The sequence below is a fragment of the Danio rerio genome, chromosome 14, assembly GCF_049306965.1.
Source record: "Danio rerio strain Tuebingen ecotype United States chromosome 14, GRCz12tu, whole genome shotgun sequence".
Lineage (NCBI taxonomy): Eukaryota > Metazoa > Chordata > Actinopteri > Cypriniformes > Danionidae > Danio > Danio rerio.
The window spans coordinates 55512501-55535705 of record NC_133189.1 but is presented as its reverse complement, the minus strand read 5'-3'; the positions used below and the strand labels follow the sequence as shown (position 1 = coordinate 55535705).

Genomic DNA, 23205 nt, shown 5'->3' with positions numbered 1-23205 from the left:
AATGATGAAATCTCCAACCCAGCTCATTCTGGAAACGTAGCCCCACGGATGTTTCTGGAGGCCGTGAAATACATCCCGGGAGGAACGTATTTGTGCAGTTTTTGTTTTCACAAATCCACGAGAGGCAGCTGTACGTGCTTTTTCACGTCTCGAACACCTCTTCCATTCGCGCCTGTGCTGTTCTTGCGTAAAAAGCCGGCGGAGGCCGCTGTCGAGCGACTGTTTGTCCGACTGACTGTCTGACTGAACGATTGCCGACCCGGCCACCCTCCTCCTCCATCTTTCCTAAACCCGAACGATGGTTTACGAAAGCCGTCCAGAAAAAGAAAAGCCCTCGTCTGATTTTGACCACATTTTCGGGTTTCACCACATCCTTGCCGTGTTGTTCACTCATTCGCTTTTTTTTTTTTGTATTCTGTTTTTTGTCTTACCTGATTTCTGGAACTGCTGTTCCCCAGACTCAAACCCGATTGTCGCGGTCGGCTCCTCCTCCTCCGGGCCTCCGCTCCGTTGACGTAACATGACGAGCTAACCGGACAAACTGGTTGCGGCGGGAAAGCCCTCCACATGGAGGTGAGCCATCAGCCCAGCCAGCGAGCGCAAAGAGGAGTGGTCTCACATCACCCCGTAGCGTTCGCTTGGAAAAACTAAATGCAGCTATACGTACCTCCGGCCATGTAAATCGTGGTCTCCAGAAATGTCCGCGGGGCTACGTTTTCAGAATGAGCTTGGGTTGTAAATAGCCCACTGTAACGTCTGCAATTATATAAAATAAATATATAAATGCAACATGTATGAACACATACAGACCCTTACAGTCTTCAATATGTTACCAGCTACAAAAAAACTCCACACAATATACATTTAGTCCTTATTTAGGTTCATAAACAACATGCAATATAGCCCACAGTCAGTGCAAATCTCTTATCTGTGTCTGTAGTCTTCAGCAGCACATGTAGCCTCTGTTAGAGAGTAACTCCATCATTCAGAGTTTATAATAGTCCAAAAGGTGATGATAAACATGGCAGTTTGTTCGTGATTCACATTGCTGAAACAATTTCCTCCTGTGTTTTGTCGGGCTTCTCCTTTGTTTGCTGTGCTGATCTTAGCAAAAACAGTCTAAGAGTGACATCTAGTGGCCATAGAAAAAATTGAGTTGTATTAAGTTTGTAACTCTAGATTTGTGCCTCTAGTTTTGCCGTAGTCAGTGTTGCAATGGAGGACATTGAACGGAGCTGTATTTCACTGACATGCTGGTTTATGTTACAAAAACTCCTGAAAATATAAGTCTGTGAGTATTTTGTTTGATATTTTTCTTCATTTGGAGTGTAATCTAAAGAAACATGTATAGAAATGACCTTTCCTAAAAGATAAAACAAGATTACAGGATTATGCAAAGCTATATGTTAAATCTGCATTTAATGCCTAAATTGCAAGTATAAGATATTATTTGGACACTCTTTTTTGTATGTTTAGTTTTACACTACTTCTTTCAAGTAAAATACACTCATTGGACATCTAGCGTCCGAGTCTTTCTTGGAGGAACCTGTTAGCCATCTGCCAAGCTAGCCAGGCACAAGCACTTCAACAGTCATCCTACTAGGGGCAGAATATACGCGCTTCACTCTCGCGTTTGTCCTTTTCTTTATGAAAGGATCGGATAATGGAGACAAACATCGAAACTGCGTTACAGCGAGTGACAACTGACACCTTTTCTGTTCAGCAGTTTGGAACCAAACAAAGTCGAGTAAATGACACAATCTTCACTACTGAGTAAAATACACCATAATTAGGTTTTTCTAATTAAAGATCTTTTCATTTAGTTAATAAAGCCACTTTGATTTAATCATGTCCAATAAAGCTTATAATTATAAGCAGGTTTTCTGTCCCAAAAACAGATATTAAAAACACGGATCACACTAAGTCGATTCACCTCAACAGCGTTGTTTTGACAGTGTGCTCAATGAATTAACAGACTAGGATGTTTTTGCAGTGGATAATTACCAACAGATGTTTAGGAAAGGGTTTTGTATCCTTCAGATGGCAGATATAAACAGAGCAATTCACTATTTCTCCTCAGTTTTAAAAAAATTCTCTCAAACCCAATTTAATTTCTGTGCATATGCATGAGGGTCAAAGACAAGACGGCTTGGTGTCTGCATCAAATTAAATTTACACACACAAAAAAGCATTAAAAGCATTTTAAATGCCAGTAAAAGTGTCTTATTCAATGTAAAACATCAAAATGGGTGAAGTAATAATTGAAATATTCTCTGTGCAAAGTAAAAACGAAGCAACATGCCTATTCTGACCTGTACTTATAAATAAAGTGGGCTTGACAAACCACATGTGGAAACCCTATTCTCTTTTATGCACCTGACGCTTTATCTAAACTCCATCTTACAAGAACTCAATAATGAAAATGATGTTTACTATAAATGTACCACAGTCATGTTGCTCTGCTTACCAGAGATGGGTAGAGTATGCAAAATCTATACTCATGTAAAAGTACAAGTACTTGCGAAAATTTTTACTCAAGTAAAAGTAACAATCTTAAATGTCACTCGAGTACAAGTAAAAAAGTCTGATGAAAAAATTACTCGAGTAAAAAGTTACTACTTACTTTTCATTATGTACACACACACACACACACACACACACACACACACACACACACACACACACACATACACACACATATTTATATATATATATATATATATATATATATATATATATATATATATATATATATATATATATATATATATATGAATATATATATATATATATATATATATATATATATATATATATACATACACACAAACCTAAAACTAAAAAACCCATAAAAAAATCTTACACATATACTTTAGCTTAAATTTGGCAGTTTTAAAACATTGACTATTTTATATATTTATATATATATATATATATATATATATATATATATATATATATATATATATATATATCCCTCTCCATCAAGGGAGACCGATGCAGAGGCAATTGTCATTAAATTCTTTGGGCTCTATTTTGACGGTCCATGCGCAGAGCGCAAAACGCAGGGCGCAAACACTTTCAGGGTGTGTCAGAACGCATTTTTTCTAATTTAAGGACGGGAAAATCCGCTCTGCGCCATGGCACATGGTCTAAAAGTGTAGAGTTTATTTTCTTAATGAGTTATAGGTGAGTCTCATCTCCCATTCCCTTTAAGAGTCAGCTGCGTCGCGCCAAGAGCGCATTCGCTATTTACAGGACGCAAAGTAAGTCTAAGTGGAAAATCTGAGCATTTCACTAGCAAACAGTTTACAGTTAACAGTTTTTTTTTTACAGAATACTGTTAAACAGAGCATTGAGATAAGAATGAGAGATAATGGATCTACTTTCACTTTCGCTCTTGGATAGGGAAACCTTTACGCAAAGACATCAATTAGTCTATAAATAATTAATTGCGTTTGTTAAGCGCAAATATTCGTTTTAAAACTATTTCTAAATTCAGTTCTAATTTCCAGCAAACGAATAAATGAACAATAATAATGAAGTGTGCTCAAAAACCTGAGTTATATCCTAAAACACATGCTGTGCCCCATATGGTCTAAAACCTGACAGGAGGGCAAATCTAAGCTTGTTTTTAATAAAACAAATATAAATATGCATATAATAAATAATACTGCTAATAATAATAACATTATACAAAAGCAAATTGTTATGAATGAACTGAAAAAGCCTCCCGAGATGCAGAAGACATAAAAGCAGTGATTTTTCATATTTATGTAGGCTAGAAAATAATATGTTTTGTAATATTTTAATCCTTTATATTTATATCCTCTATCTATTCTTAATATATACTATATAATATCCTTAATATTAAAATGTTTTCATATGTAAAGATATTTGCCTATTGCTCTCTTATGCGTATTAAGCAGTGTGTAAGCGAGGCGCAACTCTGAGTTTTGGTCTAATGGAAAATCTATTATAGTTTCTCAAAATAGCAACGTGCCAGCGGTCCGCCTCAGAACGCCTTCCTTTTTAGACCAGAACGTCTATGGGTGCACAAATAAGCGCTAATGCATTTGCTATTTAAACAGCGTAGCGCAACGTCTCAAAACGACTCTTGCGCCAAGCTGAAACTACCAAAAGACTATTGCGCCGCGCCTTGCGCCACATTGCGCCGGGTGTATGATAGGGCCCTGTGTCTTTGCCCCGAAAAGTTGACTTCTCGTGACAATTTAAATTTTGTTCTGGAGGCTGAAACCCCGTTCTGCTGCCACACTGGAGAATTACTAACGCCACTTAAGCAGAAGTGATAAGAAGTTTGCAGGATTCTCTGAATGTGGGATTTACCGATCCTGCAAGCTCTCATTTCAGCGGGAATATCCTCAGCTCACGCTCTTTCTGCACCAAGGGCGCTGCTGCACCCCTCTGCATTTCGTAGTGCTCACAAACACGCTCCAAAACACCTGACCTCCTTGCTGCCGACTAAACAAGGCAATTGCTAATTAATAAGCTCAATCGCCATCAGCTGGACAGGAGTGGGAATTACAGTTAGCTACAAATTACGATAGACCGCCCTTAGCGTTATCCGTCAAAATGACGAATCACCTTCAGATTTTTCTGTCACTCCTGAAAAAAATCTGTCAGTTATGGAAAATATTTGGTTAACGCAACATCTGCCTCTAATCATTTATTGTGCAAATGATATGTGTGTTTAATTCTTTTTAAACACTGTATGATGTTTAGTAAAAAAACAAACAAACATAGGACTAAACCGTGTGCGTTCAAATATACAGGGAGGGAAAATAAGCAGCAGTGCATATTTATTGTTTTGATCCTTGAAAGCCTCTTTTTTTTTAAATCTTTGACCCGTGCACATTTAAGATCCGAACGTATCTTGAAGGCTGCGTGTTGACAAGGCTGTAAAATTCAGTAACCTTTGCATCTCTGCCACCATGAGGACTCATAATAACAGAGAGAGCCCAAGCTGAAGTGAACGGTCAACCTTGACAGTGACCCCTTTTTTCTCCGGTCTCAGCGAGGAAGCTTCACTGAAGCATTACAGGAAAAAGCCATATACACTTGTGGAAGCTCTCCGCTTCTCCGTTTTACGTATTTATGTAGCTACAAGCATTTTATTTATGCATTTCCTCTGGCAGGAGGGCATCATAAGCGCGATCAGCGAGTGTTGTAATGGCACATCCAGCCTAATCATAAAGCCGAGCGATGCATTCTGATGTGCTTTTACAGCATACACAATTGATTGGCACATAAAACAGTGCATTAAGTGAAATGTGCACCATACCCAAAACTTGTACATCATCATAGAGTGACTCGCAGCAGGGTCTGAACATTACGGATATGAAGTTCTCACTGAGGTATAAAGATCTGTGGAAGTAACTTATCAACAGTGCTCTCGTAAAAACGGCCTCATCTGACAAACTCTTCCAGCTGAAGCGATGCGCTATTGTCTGTGTGGGTTCAGCGGAGAGTCGTATACGACAGTCACAATAATGGCAATAAAAATAACTGCAAAGAGGTTTTCTGAGCTGTCGGTGATTAAAGGTGCCCTTTCCATAGCACAAAGGATGAAGCAACCCAAGCTAAACTTGTTTCTGTCGTACTGGGTTTGTTTTATGAGCATGCACTAATCTCCAACCCAGCTCATTCTGAAAAAGTAGTCCAGCGGACGTTTCTGGAGACCGCAAAATACGTCCCGGGAGGTATGTATTTGTGCAGTTTTTGTTTTCGTGAATTTGCGAAAGGTCGCTTTGTGGGATTTTTCGTATCTCAAACGAGTTTCGTCTCTCGCGAGTGCCGTTCACAACCCTGCTGTTCTTGCATCAACCCACCAGAGGCCGCTGTCTGACTGACCGAATGATTGACTGGGCGACCCGCCAATAGGCTGACCCACCCTCCTCCTTCCCTGAACCCAACCAGTTTTACCGATTGACCCGCCCGCCCGCTCACTTCCCTAAACCCGAGCAACAATTTAGAAAAGCCGTCTAGAAAAAGAAAAGCCCTCGTCTGTTTTTTTGTTTTTTTACCACCCTGTTATGAACTCGTTCACTTTATCTTTTGGATTCTGTTTTAGGGTGCGTTCACACCTGTGAATCGATTCAGTTGTTCCGAAACAGAGATTAAAATTGTTACATTGTTGCTCTTTGCTCTTGGAGCGGTTCGCTTTCACACTGCAAAGTTTCTAATCGGACCAAAAGAGCTAAAACAAGTCACGTGCGAGTAAACTCTTCTTACATTGGTGAGAGTGTCAGGGTTTATTTTGCAGTGTCCCGCTCAGCTGTCAGGAGAGGTGGTGGTTTGGTGGTGATTGACAGGGTGCGCGCGCGTGACGTGTCTGAGGAGAGACGCGGTGGGGAGGGGTAAGAAGGGTGCGCGACAATGCCTATTTGAGGACTGGGAGAGAGACGCGAGATTACCGGGAGATCATCACTCGTTTGCGGGCATCCGGAGACTCGCGAAACTTCCCGCCCTACCCATAATTCTCTCTTCATATAGCCGTAAGCCTATTACATATCCATAAAACACTGTGATATAACCGCGCTCGGATCGGATCGCTTTCTCACTGCAATCGAACCGCTCCAGGGTTCGTTTCAATCGAGCCGAGACCACCTCATTCAAGCGATCTCGGAGCGATTACTTTGGCGCGGAACAGAGCGCGATTGCCCTGTTCACATATGCCAATCGAACCGCGCTAACTGGGCAAACGAGATACGATCCGAAACAAAAGTGTAGGTGTGAAAGCACCCTTAGTCTTACCTGGTTTCTGGAACCGCTCTTCCCCGGACTCGAACCCGGACGCCTTTGTCAACTCCTCCTCTCTGCATTTGAAGTCCACCGACGCACATGATGAGCTGACCGAACAAACTGATTGCGGCGGGAAAGCCCTCCACACGGAGGTAAGCTGTCAGCCGGCTAGCGCGAAAGAGAACAGCGCCACACCGCCCCGTAGCGTTCGCTTAAAAAAATGAAATGCAGTCGGCTCAATAGCCTAGTGGTTAGCGCGCTGACATATGGTGCAATAGCACGTCAGGGCGTCGCGAGTTCAAATCCCGGCTCGACGACATTTCCCTACCCCCTGTCTCTCTCTCCCACTTCACTTTCTGTCTAAAATCTGTCCTATCTAATAATAAAGGCCAAAAATAAATCTTTAAAAAATAAAAATAAAAACAATGAAATGCAGCCATACGTACCTCCCAGGACGTATTTCGCAGTCTTCAGAAAAGTCCATGGGACTACGTTTTTTTAGAATGAGCTTGGGTTGCTAATCTCGTGTGCTGTTGATTGCTCTTAGTCAATCTATTGGTATAAGCTCCTCCCCATTAATTTTGGGCTTGGTCCCTTTATTTATCTGGGGTCGCCAGCTTATCAAGCATATGTCTTTTATGCAGGGGATGCCCTTCCAGCTGCAACCCATCACTAGGAAACATCCATACACACTCATTTACACACTTAAGCTTTTCCAATTCCCCTATAGCACATGTCTTTGGACTGTGGGGGAAACCGGAGCACCCAGAGGAAACCTACGCCAACACGTGGAGAACATGCAAACTCCTCACAGAAACGCCAGCTGACCTAGCCGAGGTCGAACCAGCGACGTTCCTGCTGTGTGGCGAATGTGCCAGCCACTGCGCCACCGTGCTGCCCTTCCCATTAGGTGCTTTTGCTAATTCAGACTAACAAGCCAAGTTAATGGGATAGTTCACCAAAGTGGGGTAATTCTGTAAACGTTTACTACCTCTTTAATCGCTCTTAATCGACTTGTTTCAAGCCTGTTTGAGTTTCTTTCTGCTGTTAAACACCAAAGGATAAAATAAATCATTCATTCATTTATTCATTTTCTTGTCGGCTTAGTCCTTATAATTAATTCGGGGTCACCACAGCGGAATGAACCGCCAACTTATTCAGTAAGTTTTTATGCAGCGGATGCCCTTCCAGCCACAACCCATCTCTGGGAAACATCCACACACACTACAGACAATTTAGACTACCAATTTCACCTGTACTGCATGTCTTTGGACTGTAGGGGAAACCGGAGCACCCGGAGGAAACCGACGCAAACGCAGGGAGAACATGCAAACTCCACACAGAAATGCCAACTGAGCCAAGGCTCGAACCAGCGACCCAGCGACCTGCTTCGCCCTAAAATAAATTACATTAAAAAAATTATATTTAAAAAGATGTTGAAAACTTATGGCCATTGACTTCCATAATACGAGTTTCTGGATGTAAATGGCAATTGGTTGCCAAATTTTGTATTTTTATTTATTTTTTTTTTAACAAATGATCAAGGGCTTAGGTGTGTGTGTGCGTGTATATGTATATATATATATATATATATATATATATATATATATATATATATATATATATATATATATATATATATTAGTGCTGTTAAAATTGTAAAAAATTTTTTTAAAATTATGGAATTAACTCAGTGGCAGTTTTTTTTCCTGTTGTGGTGGACTTGTAATGAACGTGAAGAGAAATATGGATAAGACCAAGGAAGCACTTTTTGAAGGCAAGTTTCAGTATAAAACTATTAATGTCGCATCACCAGGCTCTCCAGAATTTCATCCAGAGTTTCATCTAATTTCGGGTGTTTTATTTTTAACTTTAAACTTTTGTTTTAATGGAATTGGATACCGCATGACTCGGTGGTCCTTTAGGGTATTTAAAAATCGCAGTTTACATGGTAGACTCTTAATAAGAGTATTATCTTAATCATATTAAAAGCAGAGTATTGGTGTCCATGTAAATGAAGTGCCAGATGAAGTCACGAGCTGTCAAAGACAGCGCATTCCTCTGCCTTTCAGCATGCACCCTCCAATGTTTTATTAACTTTGACATGCTTCCCCCTTAAACGTAAGTGTCTGCCTCGCGTTGTTGTGTCAGAATCCTTGTGAAATTCAGCCATACTTTAGAACGCTTAGTTTAAGCAAATTTGATGAACGCAATCATGCGTGTTGAATCTGAAGGGAGTGGCTCCAGCTGCCCTGTCCTGAGCGCGTTGTGTGTGTGAGTGTGTGTGTCTGTGTCTGTGTGAAACTCATAAATTTTTGGGACCAACCGAGGCAGAGTTAATGGTGAGTATCCCTTTAAATGTCTTACAATAACAGCTGTCAGTGTGAAAACCTTGTCATATGTTGTTTTTGGATTACGGTAGGGGAAATAAGTATTGAACACGTCACCATTTTTCTCAGAAAACATTTCTAAAGGTGATGTTAACTTGAAATTTTCACCAGATGTTGGTAACAACCAAAGAAACCCATATACTGTATGCAAAGAAAACAAAACTAATTATTTCACAAATGAAGTTATGCATAATGAAATTAATTGATGCAGGGAAAAAGTATTGAACATCTAAAGAAAGGAAGGTGGAGAAATGCAGTGAAAGACCAGACAGCAGCTGAAATCTCTAGGTCTTTAGCAACCCTCTGCCCTTCCTCAGTGTAAATGAATATCAGCTGCTTCAGTCCAACATCTACATTAGCAGGAGGATGAAGATGAAACCAGGGTGGACATTTCAGCAAGACAGTGACCCAAAACACAGGCAAATAAACTCTCAGATGCTTTCAGAGAAAGAAAACCAAGCTGTAGAATGGCCCAGCCAATCACCTGACTCAAATCCAATAGAAAATACAAAATAAAGCTCAGATTTGATAAAGGAGACCCACAGAACCATCAAGATTTTTTACGATACAATTAATTTATGAATTCAATCCATTTATTAATTAATTACCAATTAATTAATGATGAAACAATTACTGTCATTGACTCATTTGCATTTGAAAGAGGAGTTCTGTTCATAATAAATACAATCGGCTGATTTGCATTTGAGGGGAGGGGCCTACCAATCATTTACATCCAACTGGCTCATCTGCATTTGATGGGAGGGGCTTATCAATTAATTACTGCCAATGGCTAATCTGTATTTGATGGGAGGGGCTAATTGTGCTTGTTGAACAATTAGTGCTATTGGCTCTTCTGTATTCGAGAGGAGGAGATTGTTGATTAATAACTACCATTGAATGATCTGCATTTGATGGGAGGTGTTTGTCAAATCAATAACATCTAATTGGCTCATCCACATTTGGGGGTAGGGGTCTACCAATTGGCTCATCTGCATTTAATGGGAGGGGCTTACTGATCAACTACATCCAATTGGCTGATCTGTATTCAAAAGGAGGAGTTTGTTGATCAATAAATGCCATTGGCTGATTTGCATTTGAGGGGAGGGGCCTATCAATCATTTACTGCCAATGGTTAATTTGCATTTGATGGGAGGGGCTTACCAATTAATTACTGCCAATGGCTAATCTGCATTTGATGGGAGGGGCTTGTCAAATCAATAACATCCAATTGGCTCATCCACATTTGAGGGTAGGGGTCAACCAAATGGCTCATCTGCATTTAATGGGAGGGGCTTACTGATCAACTACATCCAATTGGCTGATCTGTATTCAAAAGGAGGAGCTTGTTGATCAATAAATGCCATTGGCTGATTTGCATTTGAGGGGAGGGGCCTACCAATAATTTACTGCCAATGGTTAATTTGCATTTGACGGGAGGGGCTTACCAATTAATTACTGCCAATGGCTTATCTGCATATGATGGGTGGGGTTTGTCAAATCAATAACAACCAATTGGCTCATCCACATTTGGGGGTAGGGGTCAACCAATTGGCTCATCTGCATTTAATGGGAGGGGCTTACTTATCAACTACATTCAATTGGCTGATCTGTATTCAAAAGGAGGAGTTCGTTGATCAATAAATGCAATTGGCTGATTTGCATTTGAGGGGAGGGGCCTACCAATAATTTACTGCCAATGGTTAATTTGCATTTGGTGGTATAGGGGCTTACCAATTGATTGCTGTCAATGGCTAATATGCATTTGATGGGAGGGGCTTACCAATCAATTTCTGCCAATGGCTAATCTTCATTTGATGGGAGTGGCTTACCAATCAATTTATACTAATGGCTAATCTGCATTTGATGGGAGGGGCTTACCAGTTAATTAATTTGACGTTAAGAGTCTACCAATCAATTACATCCAGTTGCCCAAGCTGCATTTAATGGGAGGGGCTTACTGATCAATTACATCAAATTTGCTCATCATTTGAGAGGAGGGGCATATTGATCGATAACTGCCATTGGCGGATCTTCATTTAAGAGGAGGGGCTTATCAATTATTTAAATCCATTTGGCACAACTTTAAATGGAGGAGCTTATAAATCATTTACAGCCATTGATCAATTAATACCACTGGCTGACCTGCATTTGAGAGGAGGGGCTTATCAATAGGTGAAGTAAAGGCATTTCATCTACACTGTGGTCATGTGACATTAACACACTCATGCATACATCATATTAACACACACACATTCAGCACAATGTCCTTGAGAAAGGTCACGTATTAGAGTGCATATATTTTAGATTTCCTCTGGCGTCTCTGTGATTTAGTGTGAAAGACGCCTCTTCTATGGACTCTTCGGAAGAACAAGGTGATAAAAGGGAGGTTCCTTTAAGAGTGATTAGCGGCTAGGCTAGATTGCTTCAATTAGCGTGTAATCGTCTCTGACACTAGAGGTGAATGGCCTGACGCCTGAACGATTCTCAAATACCATCGCCCTCTGTCCCCGTCTGAATATCAATGATTATTATGGTGGTCATGGTCCTCCAGGATATTTCTGTCCTTTGCGATGGCAGGATCGTATCTTTGCGTGTCACTTACATTATTTCACTCGCAGTCGTTTCAATGCCACCCTTCAAGAAACACTTCTGCTTCATCAAAGACAGATGTCAGCTTTTTGACTATTTAAAGGTCAGCAAACTGCATGATGCTTTAGGATTCACAAGGCGGAAAAACGAGAAAAAGAGACGGGTTTCAGTTTGGAATCATCAAGTTAAAGGTGATATGTAAAGTAGGATCCAAATGCCTTCTAGGTATTTTTCTAATCGAATGCCACTCATGCCACAATATTGAATTTTTATTCAATATTCAATTATTGGCATAAGAATTTGAGGGAGGAAAATTAACATGCATTTTGAATGCCTCCTTTAAAACCATGGATCTGCATGCATTTTACCTCAAATATGATGTTCTCCATTATGAATTGATATTTTCCCAAATGCTTAAAATATTTTATATATACATATTTTAAATAGTTTAAGTAAAAGAACACAGGGTCTTATGGAAATATTAATTTAATTTAATTTAATTTAATTTAATTTTTGTTGTATGAATAAATGAATTAAAGAACAAAATAAAGAAATACATTACAATAAACTAAATAAGTGAATAGAACAATACAAGACAAATAAAATAAATAATTACATAAATATTCATTTAAAGGATTTAAATTTGACAGGATATTTATAGAAATATTTCAGTTTATTTTATTTTACATATTTTTTAAATGTTTAAATGAATCAATGAATTAATGAATAAAAAATAGAAATAATGAAAAAATAATTCAATACAAATAATAAATTATAAATAAAGAAATAAATTAAAATAAAATAAAATAAATGAAAACATAAATGAACGAATAAATAAATAATAATAAAAAATAAATTAATAAATAAATAAATAAATAAATACATATATTAATAATAATAATAATAATAATAATTTACAGGATTTAAAATTTACAGAATATTTATAGAAATATTTCTGTTTATCTTATAAACAGAAATGATTTTATGATTAACAAATTATTTTTCTAAATCTGTCAACATCCTTTTTTTCTGTTTAAATAAGGTATTTATTTTTAAACTAAATAAAATAATTATTTGTCCGAAAAATTTGTAATTAATAAATAGTTATGTCATTTTGCAGGGTAAATATATATATTTTTTACCAGAATTTGTTGAATGTCAGTATATTGTTTAAAATAAAATAAATTAAATAAATGTGTAAGAAAAATGAATAAATAAGAAAGAAAAGCAAATGCAAATAATAAAAATTATATATATATATATATATATATATATATATATATATATATATATATATATATTATATTACAAGAAAATAATAAGAGGATAAATAAACAAACAAAAAATAAATACATAGATAAATAAAAATAAACAACAAGACAAGCAAATAAATAAATAAATTATAAGAAAAACAAACAAACAAATAAATTACAAGACAAATAATAAATAAATAAACATTACAAGACAGTCAATTAAATAAGTAAATACATTTATTGATTTTAAATTTACAGCATTTAAATTGTACAGGATATTTATAGAAATTTTTCTGTTTATTTTATTTTATTGTTGAATTAACCAATGAATTAACAAATTATTTTTCTGAATCTGGCAACATAGTTTTTCTGTTTAAGTTTGGTATTTATTTTTTAAAATGTAATAATGGTTGTACTTTTAATAAATACAGTTTTGTATGTCTTTTTTTTTCTATGGTCAAATTAGATTTTACAACCAGAATTTGTTGAACCTCACTATATTACTTCATATTACCCAACTATATAAATACATGATATAAATACATAATGCTTTTTCTTAATAAAAAAAATAAATAAAAAAAATGATTAAGATACAAAAATAAATAATAATTAAATACAATTACAAATGATAAAAAATAAAATAAAATTAATAGCCTAATGAAATCAACCAATAAATAAATAAATAAATAAATATTAAGACATTTAACTATATTTTTACAACACATTTTATGAATTGAACATTTTTTTTTTAGATACAACTACTTAATTTTCTCATGTTTGAATGTTTTTTTTCTGAAACTCTCAGTCTGTTGACCCTGCTCCGTTTCTCTTCTTATATCCATATATGAGTATATTTATATTTTCAATTTGTGAGATGATAAGATATATTGTGATTCAATTTAACATTGACATTCAGATCATAATCTCCATTATCTCATAATCTCACGAATCTCAGGAGATTGTAATCTCATAAATTTCCTCTTGCAATTCCTCGAGCTCATTTGGGAAATCCTGCTCCGACACATAATTGCTTTAAATCATAGGTGTATGTGTCCACGTACAGCACAGATCTGATGAAGCCCCGAGGCTACAGATAAAGCAGTCTCAAGGAATTTATCCCAACATCATCTAAAAACTGAGTTTAAACATCTTCTTTCAGAGGAGCTGAGCATTATATTCACAGAGGGGTTGTTCAGATTCAGATCTTCCTCCATGCTCTTTCATTATACTCTTCACCAAATGTTGAAATAAAACAAATAGTAATACATTAAACATTCTTTTTTTTTGCATATATATATATATATATATATATATATATATATATATATATATAAATTAGGCAGCACGATGGCTCAGTTATAAGCACTGTTGCCTGATAGCACAAAGGTCGCTGGCTTAAGTCCTGGCTGAGTCAGAGTGTGAGTGTGCGTGTGTGAGTGAATGAGTGTGTATGGGTGTTTCCCAGTACTGGGTTGCAGCTGGAAGGGCATCCCCTACATAAAACATATGCTGCAATAGTTGGCAGTTCATTCCACTGTGGTGACCTCTAATAAATAAAGAAATTAAGCCGAATAAATTGAGTTACTTTTTAACTGAAGTAACTAGTAACTAAATATATTAAATAAATAAATAAATAAATAAATAAATAAATAAATAAAATTAATTACAAGACAAATAAATAAATGACATATAAATAAATAAATAAATACAAATAAAAATGAATACATAAATAAAATAAAATAAAATTTAATAAATATAAAAAAATAAATAAATACAAATAATTATTTATAAGACAATTAAAAAAATACAAATAGCTTAGCAAAACATCATTTTGGTAGTTTTAGTGCATTTTGAATGTGAAATTTTACATTTATTTTATTATTTATTTAACATATTTATTTTATTATTTAGCAGATGCTTTTATAAAAAGCGACTTACAAAAGAGGATAAAAAACACAAATCACAAGAGAGCACAAATATTCAATTTAATAAAAAAAAAGGCAAAAGAGCCCAAAAAAAATCAATTTTTATTTAATTTTAATTTTATTTTATTTTAGTGAACTATTTTATTTTATTTTATTTTATTTTATTTTAGTGAACTATTTAACTTAATTTAATTAAATTTAAGTGAACTATTTAATTTAATTGCATTATTTATTTTATTTTTATTTTAGTGAAATATTTTATTTTATTTTATTTTATTTTAGTGAAATATTTTATTTTATTTTATCTAGTTGAGTAGAAAAACTGTGTGAAGAGTTTATACAATTTACTTAAAATGTTAGGGAAATGTATCTCTTCTGGGGCAGCAAGGTGGCTCAGTGGTTAGTACTGGGTCGGTTGTCATTTCTGTGTGGAGTTTGCCTGTTCTCCCCATGTTGGCATGGGTTTCCTCCACCTCCTCCGGTTTCCCTTAGTCCAAACACATGCACTATAGGGGAATTGAATAAACTAAATTGACTGTAGTGTATGAGTGTGTGCGTGATTAAGTGTGTATGGGTGTTTCCCAGTGATGGGTTGCAGTTGGAAGGGCATCTGCTAAGTAAAACATAAGCTGGAATAGTTGACGGTTCATTCCGCTGTGGCAACCTGTGAAATAGAGACTTAGTGGAAGGAAAATGAATGAATGAATATATCTCATCTGTAAGATTACAACAAACATAAATACATTTAAGCCTGTCTAGACATGACTGTCTCCTCAAAAGCATTTCCGTGAGCTGAAAAGCATAATAATGTGATATTATGTTAATAAGATGGCTTGACAATAACATCAGTGTAGCTCTTTAATTCTAAAAGTAGACAGCGAGTCTGTAGAGACGAGCGGGCTTTGCTTTAATTGCTTGTTCGCTGTCAGAGATCTACTGTTGGGCTTAATGCGAACACTTGTGGCTTCATTGTGATGCGTTTCTGGGTCCAGCTTTATCTTTAAAGTACACATGAAATCAAAACGAAGCATATTGATGTTGTTAGCTCACATTGCTAGTTTTGGGGCGTCACAAAATGTTGATATAAGACAAATAGTATTACATTTAACTTTCTTTTGTTTTGCGTATGTAAATATGGCAGCACGGTGGCTCAGTGGTTAGCACGATCACCTTGCAGCAAGAAAGTCGCTGGTTCGAGCCAGGTCAGTTGATGTTTCTGTGTGGAGTTTGCATGTTCTCTCTGTGTTGGTGTGGGTTTCCTCCAGGTTCTCCGGTTGCCCCCACAGTCCAAACACATGTGGTATAGGTGAACTGAATGGGCTAAATTGGCCGTAGTGTATGAGTGTGTAAATGAGAGAGTGTATGGGTGTTTTCCAGTGTTGGGTTTTGGCTGGAAAGGCATCTGCTGCGTAAAGCATATGCTGGATAAGTTGGCGGTTCATTCCGCTGTGGCGACCCCTGATTGATAAAGAGACTAGGCTGAAAAGAAAATGAATGAATGAATGAACACTGCTTGTTTTGTGGTGAAGAATTCATCTGTGCATGTCATTAAGAGAATAAAAAAAGTTTTGCCCTTGTACTCTAAGATTGAAATCTGAAAATGCACTTCCCCTTTGTTTTCAGGTCAATTCTCAGATTACATCTGACCAAAAACTATAGCTGTGTCTTATTTCAGAAGCTGGATCCTCCGAAGTCCACACAGGACGAACCGAGTGCTTTGAAATGAGATGATCTAGCCTACATAGGATGAATTCGTCCCCTAGCTATCGTAATAAGCAGTAATACAATTTGTAACGACTTTTTCTCAATGTGAATCAAAGTGATCTGACGCAAAAACAAGTTTTACAAACACTGTAAATATATGTCCTTTGATCCAAACATCTACACATAAACATGTCTATTAGGGTTGGATGATGTCGACCAATTTGGCATCGTACAATGTCTAATGTAAAACATTGTGATGGACGATGGCATCATCATCGTAGGCGGTGGTGAATTAATTATTTATGACTAATTAATGAATTCATAATGAATAAATTATTTGTAGCCTACTGTTTCAACTGCCTGACCCGCATGGTCTTTGTTTTACCCATAACCATCATAATCATGTGTTCAAGTAATGTGTGTTTTCAGCTGTATAGTGGGGAAGAAGGGCTTTTCAGAAATGCTAGGTAAACCAAACCCAAGCTCATTCTGAAAACTTAGCCCCGCGGACGTTTCTGATGACCGCGATTTACATGGCCGGACATAAGTATGGCTGCATTTCATTTTTTTAAGCTAACGCTACGGGGCGAAGTGACCCCGCTCTCTTCCGACTGACGACTCGCCTCCATGTGGAGGGCTTTCCCGCCATAACCAGTTTGTCTGGGTAGCTCGTCGTGAACTTCGGCGGAGCGGCAACCCAGTGGGGAGCCGACGGCGGCGACCAAGTTCGAGTCTGGGGAAGATTGGTTCCGGAAATCAGGTAAAACAAAAACAGAATCCAAAAAATAAAGTGAACGAGTTCATAAAAGGGTGAGAATGTGGAGACGAGGGCTTTTCTTTTTCTGGACGGCTTTTGTAATTCGTTGCTTGGGTTTAGGGAAGGAGGAGGAGGAATAGGAGGGTGGATCGGCTGATTGCCCAACCATCCAGTCAATCATTCAGTCAGTCAGTCGGACAAATGGTTGCTCGACATCGGCCACTGGCGGCTTTCCGCGAGAACAGCGAGATCGTCGTTCAAAATGCATAAAAAAAGCACACACAGCGGCCTCTCGTGGATTCGCGAAAACAAAAACTGCACAAATACGTACCTCCCGGGTCCATGGGGATACGTTTCTAGAATGAGCCTGGGTTGGAAATACCAGTGTGGACGTGGATCGTTTTCATTCTAAAATGTCATTTTAAAACTAAGACGTATTAGTGTAAACGGGGTCTAAGTGTGTATTTTCTGCGAGCGGGTTGCTGCTGTGACTGGATGGGGCAGAAGATTGCGATGCCGGCTCAGCATCGTGATGGCTATCAGCATCAGCAATGGACGATGGCATTGTCTATTGACCCAACTCCACTGTCTGTAAAATCACTTTTTAGTAAGACATTTTATACTTTTTATTTATTTATTTATTTTTTTTACATGCGTTTAGATATCCAAGTAAAATAAACCCAATGCATACATTTAAAACTGTGATGCAGAGTTTCTTTAAAAAATGTCCTGCCGTTATCAGCGCGCAATGAATCTTGGGATGTTCAAGGATGTGAAGGATCCACCAGTTGTCCGGAAAAGAAAAGCAAAAGCCCTCGTCCAATTTTGACCACGTTTTCAGATCTCGCCGCATTCTGGCCCCATCGCGAACTTGTTCGCTTTTATTTTTTGGATTCTGTTTTCCATATTACCTGATTTCTGGAACCGCTCTTCCCCGGACTCAAACCCGTCGCTGCCACCGGCTCCTCCTCCTCCGGGCCTCCGCTCTGCTGACGTAACGAGCTTAGCAGACAAACTGGTTGCGGCAGGAGAGCCGTCCACATGGATGCGACCCATCAGCCCAGCCGATGAGCGCAAAGAAGAGGAGAGGAGCGACGTCACACCGCCCCGTAGCGTTCATAAATAAAAAATAAATAAAAAATGCGGTCATACGTACCTCCGGCTACGTAAAACGCGGTCTCCACTAGGGTTGTAACAATATACCGGTATGACGGTCTACCACGATTTGAACGTGCACGATTATCATACCATGAACAATTGCATATCAACGGTTTTAACCCTTAAAGACCGAGACAGCCGCCCGCGGCTAAAAATAAGTATTGCTCTTAAATGTTTAATAACTTTTGATCCGCTGATCCGATTCATACAATTCAAAGATTGTCATAAAAAAAGAGAATCTCAGCTTTCCAGTGCTGTATCACATAACATTCGCGGACTTTCAGACGCTCCGGAATCAGTGCAGTTACTTCATCAAAATTTGACAACGCTGATTTGACAAAGAAACGCTCGTCACTGTGTCTCCGGACAAATCAGACATGATACATTGATGCATTGTCCCTCCTCCATGCCCAGATTGGTTCAAACTCGCTATATCACAACCAATAAGCATAGGTTTCACTTTTGTTTGTGGACCAACACTGAGCTTTTTGAACAACATGGAATGAGAGATAGGCTGTACATTTATGTGCGGCTAAATAAAACGCAAAAAAAAAAGTTTTGCATGAAATAATTCTCATACTAAGTACTTTTGCATGCACAGCAGCACAGAAACATGACGAAACAGTGACACAGCAAAGACGAACTGCTGCTCTTGCTGTTTTCAAAAGACGCAAATGAAGATGCAGCTGTTTGTCTGCATTGCAGACAACCATATCCAAATCCATATCCACAGACAACCATATCCATGCTGGCACATAAAACCTAAGGATGTTCCATATTGAATCTAGTTTCATTATGTAACTATTTATAGTATAGTAAATATTTATATCTATTTTTTTACTGAGGATTTGCACCATGTTTATTTGGACTTTGACACATTATTTATTATTTTCTTATTTTTTTATTTGTTCATTGTAAGTGGTGTTGTTTATAGTAACTGAAAATATGGAAAAAGTCAAATTTGCTTCACTGTTCTATTATTTTGTAACATTTTTTTTCTGTTTAGTTCATTCCCAGACCTTTTTGGCAAATACATTGTCAGTAAATAAATGCATTTTTTTCCCCCATAGAAAAACCTTTGTTCAGTCAGAAAACGTGTTCTTATTCTTTTCAGGGTCTTTGCTATGAGAATTACTATTTAATACCGTATACTGCGAAACCATCAAACCGTGGTATTGTTTTTGACGATTATCATACCGTTTAAAATTCATACCGTTACAACCCTAGTCTCCACAAATGTCCGCAGGGCTATGTTTTCAGAATGAGTTTGGGTTGAATAGAACTTCAAAATATAGGAGAATCCTGGGAAAAATGGGATGGTTGACAGGTATGCTCAACGCAGAAGTATAAACCAGCCGTAAGTTAACCAACAATGAAACTTCTGCTGCTGAAAAACCCACAAATATGAAAAAGCTCAATACGTTAAGAAGAAGAAAAAATGGTCGCAGCTTCCGGTTCATGCGGACTTTAAATGCTTGATCTCTGCGTTCTTCCAGCCATGATTAAATCTCAGAGTGGATTAAGACGCACACTGTGACGATCACTGTAATTGATTATTTTACATTCCCGTTATTAAAAGCCAGCTGTGTGTGGAGTTTGATTAGAGTCTGCTGAGTGACGGATGACTGATGAGTCCTATTACTTCCACATGACTTTGTATCTCCCCGTGGTCACTCGCTGGGTGGTAAAGTTCCTCTGATATATATATCTCAGCTTTTATGAGGACAGACACAGGCCAAGAGAGTCAGAAATAAGCGCTGAATGCAGAAATGCACCAATCTGATGGGGCGTTTTATAATGCGCCTTTTGTACGTCAGTGTGTGCTTACTGTATGCACACTGTAAAATGATCTGTTATTTAATAGTTTCCTTATTTTGTGATTCACATGTGTTTTTTATTTATTTATTTGACCGCATTATAATCCTGATCTTTGTTTTGCTGACTTTTGATTTTGAAAATTCAACTCTACAGTTTAAGAAAGGGACTTTAATTGACTGTTTAGTAGTTTGAAATGATATAATATTCATTCATTTTCTTGTTGGCTTAGTCGCTTTATTAATCCGGAGTCGCCACAGCGGAATGAACCGCCAACTTATCCAGCACAGCGGATGCCCTTCCAGCCGCAACCCATCTCTGGGAAACATCCACACACATTCACACACACACTCATACACTACGGACAATTTAGCCTGCCCAATTCACCTGTACCGCATGTCTTTGGACTGTGGGGGAAACTGGAGCACCCGGAGGAAACCCACACGCAGGGAGAACATGCAAACTCCACACAGAAACGTCAACTGAGCTGAGGATCGAACCAGCGACCCAGCAACCTTCTTGCTGTGAGGCGACAGCTCTGCACCACTGCTTCATCCTATTATAATGTAATAATAAGTAATCATATGTAGACATATAAGTCTATAAGAAATAAGAAAGAGAAATATGAAATCAATATGTAAATCAACAGGAGGGTTAGGCATCTTGTTACTACAGAATGTTTTCTCACACTGTTACAGTTGAATTTATTCATGTCTTTCATATTGAAATATAGTTTGGGCAAGTATTTTCCCTACTACACTTCAAAAGAATTTTTTTTCTTTAGAAGCATTTTTTAAGGATTGTGACTAAATCAAATAAATTTAACGCATCCACTACTTCATCTTCCATCTATTTTATTAGCATTTTTCAAATATGTAAGAGATTGTTTTAAATGAAGGAAACATGCCAGATCTTTTCAAAAGGTATTTCAAAGTAAATTCACAGGTTCATTATTATTTTACTTGTCAAGTTTTCATTTTCCCGAAGTTCATACAAGTAGAGTGCATTAGTCCCAAAATAAAAAAAAGGTTCCTCTTTAACAGGTTTTAAGAGATGCATAAACCATTGTAATAATTTTGTATATTATTATTCACTTGTAACTGTAATATAGCATTAGTTGTAATTGCAATGGTTTAGTCATTGACTTTTATTATTATTACTATTATTATTATTATTATTATTAATAATATTATCATCATTGTTGTTGTTATTATTATTATTATTATTATTATTATTATTATTATTATTATTATTATCATCATCATCATTGTTGTTATTGTTATTATTATTATTATTGTTATTATCGTTATTATTATTATTATTATTATTATTATCATTGTTATTATTATTATTATCATCATTGTTATTATTATTATTATTATTATTATTATTATTATTATCGTTATTATTATTATTATTATTATTATTATTATCATCATCATTGTTATTATTATTATTATTATCATTGTTGTTATTATTATTATTATTATTATTATTATTATTATTATTGTTATTATTATTTAGGTAGAGGCTCTAAATAAGCATTTTGTCTTTTCCTGCAATATACTAATATTTTGGTATTTTTGCGCAAACAAAATAAAGTAAAATAACAGAAAATTTGCTGGCAGTTTATTAAAAGGTTTTTGTAGCATAATATACAAGACCAACCCAGAAAATATATCCCTTTACACTATTTCAAGCATTCATTAAAGTCACTTTTTACAACCTAAAAGTTGTTGGAAGAAAGATCAAGTTCCCATGATGCAATTCTAAGCTAAGCTTTTCACTCATCATAGCACACCTACTGCTGTTTTATGTAACAATAAAAGTGATTTGATTTGTTTAAAAAGTGTAAATAACGCAGGGAAAACATAAATAAATAAAAGCATCAGTCACACAACGACTAATTTACAAATATTGGGGTACAATTACTTTGTACAGTACTTTGGCCAGCGGTTGTTATTTTTAAACGTGCTTTATTAATAAAAATGACTGAAGTTTGACCAAACAGATGGGTTCCTACAATCTCTATACTCTATTCCTGCAACGCAATATGTGTAAAAATAGCTTAATTTCTCCAGATTATTTCAAGACAATATGTTTGGCTTGTCTAGAAAATGCTTCTTGAGTTAGAAATTTGTAGATACTTGTACTGGAAACAAGACAAATAAAGCAGTGAATGCATTGAATGAAACACTAAGCATGACTGATAATGTATTTATATATGTACAGTTGAAGTCAGAATTATTAGCCCCCTTAGATTTTTAGTTTCTTTTTTAAATATTTCCCAAATTATTTTTAACAGAGCAATGAAATTTTCACAGTATGTCTGATAATATTTTTTCTTCTGGGGAAAGTCTTGTTTGTTTTATTTCGGCTACAATAAAAGCAGTAATTAATTTTTAAAAAAACATTTTTGGGACAAAATTATTAGCCCCTTTAAGCTAATTTTTTTTTCCCGATAATCTACAGAACAAACCATCATTATACAATAACTTGCCTAATTACCCTAACCTGCCTAGTTAACCTAATTAACTTAGTTAAGCCTTTTAATGTCACTTTAAGCTGTATAGAAGTGTCTTGAAAAATATCTAGTCAAATAATATTTACTGTCATCATGGCAAAGATAAAATAAATCAGTTAATAGAAATACGTTTTTAAAACTATTATGCTTAGAAATGTGCTGAAACAATATTCCCAGAACAGAACAGAAATTGGGGAAAAAATAAATAATTAATAATTCTGACATCAACTGTATATATTTTATTTTATTTCTGTCATGCTGACTGTCGACGTTGGAATTAATTTGCTTGTTTTAAGGAAAAACTCACTAAATTTTGCCATATTATTTC

General features: G+C 36.5%; 1 long non-coding RNA gene across 1 annotated transcript in view; it reads left to right on the top strand.

The window, feature by feature from the left end:
• Positions 1 to 1206: 1206 nt before the first annotated feature.
• LOC141377619 (uncharacterized) overlaps positions 1207 to 23205 on the top strand; it is a 66895-nt gene continuing 44896 nt past the window's right edge. The window contains exon 1 of the long non-coding RNA XR_012390038.1: positions 1207 to 1291. This is a non-coding gene — a long non-coding RNA (uncharacterized lncRNA). The remainder of the gene's footprint in view (positions 1292 to 23205) is intronic.